At 43.5% G+C, this 5,583-nt stretch overlaps 1 long non-coding RNA gene across 2 annotated transcripts; it reads left to right on the top strand.

The window, feature by feature from the left end:
• Nucleotides 1-1,312: 1,312 nt before the first annotated feature.
• LOC117808920 lies at nucleotides 1,313-5,583 on the top strand. Of its 2 annotated transcripts, none has more exons than XR_004630405.1 (9): nucleotides 1,313-1,779; nucleotides 2,878-3,011; nucleotides 3,437-3,513; nucleotides 3,850-3,901; nucleotides 4,002-4,133; nucleotides 4,228-4,421; nucleotides 4,498-4,703; nucleotides 4,874-5,095; nucleotides 5,398-5,583. It is a non-coding gene; the product is annotated as an uncharacterized LOC117808920 (long non-coding RNA). The 2 variants fall into 2 exon arrangements; XR_004630404.1 differs by having other exon boundaries at nucleotides 1,315-1,779; nucleotides 4,540-4,703.

Below are 5,583 nucleotides of genomic sequence, written 5' to 3'. Positions count from 1 at the left end.
GACTTAGGAATCCTAAAGGTTATAAATTAATATATTTAATAATTATTTTAAATGTTTTCTCAATAAATCAGTAACTAGGAAGTCCTCAGTTCTCCACAAGCTACGTAAACATGATCAAACTTTATCTTCTTCTGGAGGAAAATGTTTTTCCTGAGGGTCGGTCAATGTGGGAAAAATATTGTCTCATTATTTTCCTATGACAGGATCAGGATCTGGATTTCATCACATTTCTTTTTCATGTTGTTTTTTAGACTTTTCTGACCAGCAGACAACATTTGAAGAACTAGATCATTATTTTCCTGAGTTCTGAACATTTTTATTCACCAAATTTTGCCTTTTCTGCACAATTTCATGATTTAGATTTTGTCTTGTGTCCTCTTTTGTGTCTTCTGAACTTTCAGTGTTCATCAAGAACATTTTCACATCATGATAAAAACATTAATATGAAACCCTGTCAGCTTTAAGAGTTCTTGTGTTTCTTTATTGCCGTCTTGCAGAATTCCCAGAGCTTTGGATTTATACAGGAAGTCCATATGAAGCTGTTTGAGACGTTTCTGGATTGACTTTAGTTTAGTTTGTGCGCTTTAAAGAAACTGTAAATGTTCAGATGATTCAGAAGGTGATTCATTTATGTGATATAAATAACACGCTTTAAGATGGAAGCTTGGGGCCATAAATAAATGGACCATGGGCCATGATTGGCCCCCGGGCCGTACTTTGGACATGCCTGGTCTAAACCTACACTGATGGAGGATCTAACACCTGATCCAGCTCACCTGATCCAGCTCACCTGATCCAGCTCACCTGATCCAGCTCACTTGATCCAGCTCACCTGATCCAGCTCACCTGATCCAGCTCACCTGATCCAGCTCAACTGATCCAGCTCAACTGATCCAGCTCCAGGTAGGGTCAGAGACACTCAGGTGTACAGAGTTTAAGGTGTAAGGAGGAGGATGAACTCACCGCCAGCAGCTCCTGGATCAGGTCTTTCTTGGTCCCCTCAGAGACCCCCTCCGGCTGTCCGTCCAGGGCTCTCTGTAGAACCTCTTTACACCTGCTCACGCGCTCGGTCACTCCTGTCTTGGACCTGACTCTGACCCTGTGTTCCTCCTGAGCTTCACCTCCAGGTAAACTCTGTCCTGTCTCCACGGCCTCCATCTTTACCGCCAACTGTTTATACTGAGACCGGAAGTTCCGGGTCCGATGGTGAATGTGTTCCCCTTCAGGAGTTCCGCTTTGTCTGTTAGCGTCGTCTGAGAAGACAAAATCCAGACTTCTCTCAGTTTAACATTTTAACATTTTAACATTTTATCAGTTTAACATTTCATCAGTTTATCAGTTTAAAATGTTTATAATTTTAACATGTTTCTAATGTTTCTAATGTTCAGCTCTTATTAGTTTGAGTTCCATGGTTCCGGCTCTGTTGGCTGTCACTGCTTTGAGTTTGAAGAGGGAGGAGGACTTCAGTAGACCGTTCTGCCCGCCTCCTCCTCTGTGTGAAGAACTGGTCCTGATTCCGGACTCATAGGGATCCAAGAAACCCTGCAGCATGTCAGAGAAACTACCGATCCCCCGGTTACCGGTGACCGGTCCTTCTCATAGACCGGGCAGGAAGAAGAAGAAGACTGAGGAAGAGAAAACCGAGATCAGGAGGAATGTGGACCGAGCCAGGGCCCAGACCCGGGTCAACATCGGGACCGCTTTCCAGGAGTGGAGACGGTTAAAAAAGGTCAAAGGGTTTAAGAGTGACGCCGTGGTGGCTCACTTCCTGCTGGAGAGGTGAGCTGTCTGTGTCAGGGGTTAATATTCATGTGTTCATGTTAGCCTGATGCTAATGTTAGCCTCTCTGTCAGTGAAGGCCTGACTTTGTGTTTCTAAAATCCAGACTGACATGTTGATTATATCCTGTGTGTCTGTGTGTGTGTGTATCTCATACAGACACACAGGTTGTGTGTATCTCATACAGACACACAGGTTGTGTGTATCTCATACAGACACACAGGTTGTGTGTATCTCATACAGACACACAGGTTGTGTCTCATACAGACACACAGGTTGTGTATCTCATACAGACACACAGGTTGTGTATCTCATACAGACACACAGGTTGTGTGTATCTCATACAGACACACAGGTTGTGTATCTCATACAGACACACAGGTTGTGTGTATCTCATACAGACACACAGACTGTGTGTATCTCATACAGACACACAGGTTGTGTGTATCTCATACAGACACACAGACTGTGTGTATCTCATACAGACACACAGGTTGTGTGTATCTCATACAGACACACAGGTTGTGTGTATCTCATACAGACACACAGGCTGTGTGTATCTCATACAGACACACAGACTGTGTGTATCTCATACAGACACACAGGTTGTGTGTATCTCATACAGACACACAGGTTGTGTGTATCTCATACAGACACACAGGTTGTGTATCTCATACAGACACACAGACTGTGTGTATCTCATACAGACACACAGGTTGTGTGTATCTCATACAGACACACAGGTTGTGTGTATCTCATACAGACACACAGGCTGTGTGTATCTCATACAGACACACAGGCTGTGTGTATCTCATACAGACACACAGGTTGTGTGTATCTCATACAGACACACAGGCTGTGTGTATCTCATACAGACACACAGGTTGTGTGTATCTCATACAGACACACAGGCTGTGTGTATCTCATACAGACACACAGGTTGTGTGTATCTCATACAGACACACAGGTTGTGTGTATCTCATACAGACACACAGGTTGTGTATCTCATACAGACACACAGACTGTGTGTATCTCATACAGACACACAGGTTGTGTATCTCAGGTTGTGTGCTGATGTCTGGTCTGTGTGTGTTTCAGTTATGAGAGGGAAACATCAACCCCAATGCCAACGCCAGTCAAATCTGAATTTGTGAGACCCCCTTCTCCTCCTCCACCTCCTCCACCCCCCCCACCCCTGTGTCACCTGATCCTTCAGATTGTCCCTCAGACCGGTGAGTAAAACCTGATGTGTGTACACTGCGTGCACAATTATTAGGCAGGTGAGTATTTTTGTGAATATGTTAAAAACTCTGTTAACAGTGGTTTTCAGATTTGTCAAGAAGTCAGATGGTGGATGTATTTCTTCAGCTGTGTGGTTAAAATGATGCTTTTCAAATTACTTGACTGTATTTTTAAATAAATGCAGAATCTGCAGAAATGACACATTATTCTGCACGTTGGTGATAAGAGCATATAACTTGTAAAAATTAAAAACTAGGCACCATTTTAAAAGTTCTGTTGATTGAAAATAATATTTACTACAACTGTATTCAAACTTTAACAAAAACAACAGTTCTGCTTCCTCCATAGAGTGAAGCTGACACAGTTCCTTCATGTCAGATGCTGTAGATATTTAATAATGTTGTAATCTTCACAGAGATGAAGACTTCTCCGTAGCCGAGGTTGAGGAGTCAGACCGCTGCGTCCAGCAGCTCTTCAGCCATTGGATGAAAGGTTCAGTCACTGTTATAAGAAAGGTTTCTCCTATTACCTCCAATATGATGGAACAAAGTCTGAGTCCCAGCTTTACTTCAACATGTTCTCACATGACTTCAACATGTTCTCACATGACTTCAACATGTTCTCACATGACTTCAACATGTTCTCACATGACTTCAACATGTTCTCACATGAATTCAACATGTTCTCACATGACTTCAACATGTGTCACATGACTTCAACATGTTGTCACATGACTTCAACATGTTGTTACATGACTTCAACATGTGTCACATGACTTCAACATGTTCTCACATGACTTCATCTGTCGTTGCTTTCCTGTCTTTGCAGCATGGTGTCACTTGAACTGAGTCTAGAGGAGTTCAATGACCTGAAACTTCCGGTGAGTTGTTCTGTGACCTGCAGAGATGTTTTTACTTTGACTTTAAGGAAAGTTCATGTTGTATAAATAAGACTGTATGAATGGATTCTTTCTGCTCCAGCGTCGACTGGGAGGACGGCACTTCCAGATGAAGACACAGAGAGTCATCACTAGAAGAAGATGTAACACAGGAAGTTGATTTGGAGGATGGAGACAGTGAGGATGGATCTTAAAGGCCTCGTGTTTGTGTGAGGTATAAAAGATAACCTCTGGTTCTTCTTCTTCTTCTTAATGTTTTTCATAATGCTGACCTCATAACTCAATACATTTGAACTGTTCTTCACAAGGACATGTGGGCTGGACTCCTCCCCCATATGACAGGACCACATGCCTGGGTCTTTGGGGTCTGTCAGCATGGTCCCTCAGTGGAGGACACAGAGAAGGAGATGATCAAGAAGAAAACTGTGACACACCAGAGACTGACAGAAACAGTTCTTGATGAACGCTGGTTAAAGAACGTCCACAAACATCTCCATTTCAGGTAGATCCACATCGGTCTCTGTTCTACTGTTCTCTGATTCAGACACTTCACAGTACTCCTGAATGTGTGCCGCCAGGTCTTCAATAGTGTTACCACAAAGTACACACTGTGCTTCCAGGTCAACTGCAGAGCTGGAGTCCTTCCAGGACCACATTCTGATGTATGCAGGCCAACGCTTCAGCTTCTCCCCACCAGTGTACATGCTGGAGTCATGCTGGCTGGCCTGGACTACAACCACCACGTCCACAGAGCAGCCAGGAGAACAGCTGATGGCTCCATACAGTATGTTGTACACATGTTACTACATGTTAGCATGAGCATGATAATCAAATGAATCTCCTGTGTTCTGTGTGTGTGAGCAACATGAACATAACACGTGGATCAGATGTGAAGTCTGGTACATTGTTGGGGTTCCTGAATGTCTCACTGAGTTTGTTGTCCTTTCTCTGAAGTACGGCAAGGTTTACAATAAAAGTCCAGGAAGTGGAGCCGGTACACGCTAAAGAAGGACTACAGCTACATCCCAGACCTCCAGAGTGCAATTCTGCTGAGTAGGTTGTCTGCTGCTGGAGGGTTACCACGACCAATGACAGGAAGGCCCGATGATCCCCTTCCGGTGTCCCTTTCCCCAACCCCCTAGGAGCTGCTGCAGATGCAGCTCAGCAGAGGACTCGGTGAGTTGACTCAGGGTTAGGGTTAGGGTTAATCTGACTTGAGCATGAAGTGCTGACATACTTCTGTGCATAAGAAGAAATTAAAAATAGCTGCAGCCAGATTCCATGTGCCGTCTCAAGGTCCATGAACTCAGATTCTGGAGCTCTAATCAACTTATTGACTGAAGAAGTCGTCCAAACAAAGCCGATGATAAACGACTGGGAAACATTTACACATGTTTGTCATTATGAATGATTGTTGTTCATTGTGGATGTATTTAAAACTCACTGATTAGTATCAAACATGTGATATTCTTCTAAAGGTCAACTTCTGCCAAACACATCAACAGCAGCAGCTGACGTCCAGCTCACCTGGTGGACCCTGGAGGTCGTGGACATGGTGTTTGTTTGTTTGTGTGTTTGTTTGTGTTTGTTTGTGTGTTTGTTTGTACTCAAGTCTTTGTGTTGTGTCTAAATAACTTCAAATAAACTGTGATATATCATCACCA

The sequence above is a fragment of the Notolabrus celidotus genome, unplaced genomic scaffold, assembly GCF_009762535.1.
Source record: "Notolabrus celidotus isolate fNotCel1 unplaced genomic scaffold, fNotCel1.pri scaffold_177_arrow_ctg1, whole genome shotgun sequence".
Classification (NCBI taxonomy): Eukaryota; Metazoa; Chordata; class Actinopteri; order Labriformes; family Labridae; genus Notolabrus; species Notolabrus celidotus.
This window is presented reverse-complemented; position numbering and strand designations above follow the sequence as displayed.